The sequence below is a fragment of the Gavialis gangeticus genome, unplaced genomic scaffold, assembly GCF_001723915.1.
Source record: "Gavialis gangeticus isolate Ggan-Ray unplaced genomic scaffold, GavGan_comp1, whole genome shotgun sequence".
NCBI lineage: Eukaryota > Metazoa > Chordata > Crocodylia > Gavialidae > Gavialis > Gavialis gangeticus.
The window spans coordinates 11,566,343-11,567,029 of NW_017728996.1; the positions used below are offsets into that span (position 1 = coordinate 11,566,343).

General features: G+C 51.7%; 1 long non-coding RNA gene across 7 annotated transcripts in view; it reads left to right on the forward strand.

Moving 5' to 3' along the window:
* The window catches only part of LOC109288481, a 61,852-nt gene that overhangs the window by 2,959 nt on the left and 58,206 nt on the right, over positions 1 to 687 (forward strand). For 5 of the 7 annotated variants that reach the window (XR_002095153.1, XR_002095147.1, XR_002095148.1 and 2 more), the window contains exon 1: positions 7 to 183. The exons of the other annotated variants lie outside the window; for them this stretch is intronic. This is a non-coding gene — a long non-coding RNA (uncharacterized LOC109288481). Of the gene's footprint in view, positions 1 to 6; positions 184 to 687 lie in introns of those variants that run through there. 7 annotated transcript variants of the gene reach the window in all.

Genomic DNA, 687 nt, shown 5'->3' on the forward strand with positions numbered 1-687 from the left:
CTGGTTTGTGATTTTTTTTTTTTTTTAACGAGGAACCATGCCTCGCATGCTCTTGTCAGAGCAGAGCAGTTGCTGCTTTAAAAAAAGTCACATCTGCGCCTTTTGCAATTAAAAAAAAAAGACCCAGGATAAATATTTGCCTTAAAGCTGCAGACGAGCTGCCCACAACCACACCTTCGGAGGGTGAGTAAGATTGCTGCTTCTTACCATTGTACTTGCTTAAGCCGAAAGGGATCGGACCGGGAGAGAGGGGGGTTTGGGGCTCCCCGTCCACCACCGACCTTGATTTTAAGCCCTTGGCTGCCAGCTGCACCCGGGGCCACGAGCTCGCTGCCGCGGAAAATCCCCGCGCCCTCCAACTTGCGGGACTCGCTGCTCCCCACCCCGAGCAGGTCGGATGGCTGCGGTTTTCCAAGGGGGCTTTGCCTTCGGCACTCCTCTTGGACCTGACTTTGATGCACTTTCCTGCTTTAGCCTGGGAGGCAGATCTCTTTCCTATCGGTATTGCTAGGATTTTTGCTAAAGGACCTGCTAAGTGATGTGGCTGCAATTACACACGCTGGCTTTGGTCGCCCCCTCGTCCCCTTCTTCGAGCTACCCACGTAACCTTAGAAACGATAAAGACGCACGTTATTTAACATCTTTTTTTGTTTCTCCCCTCTTCGCCTTAAAAGAGAGAGAGAGGGG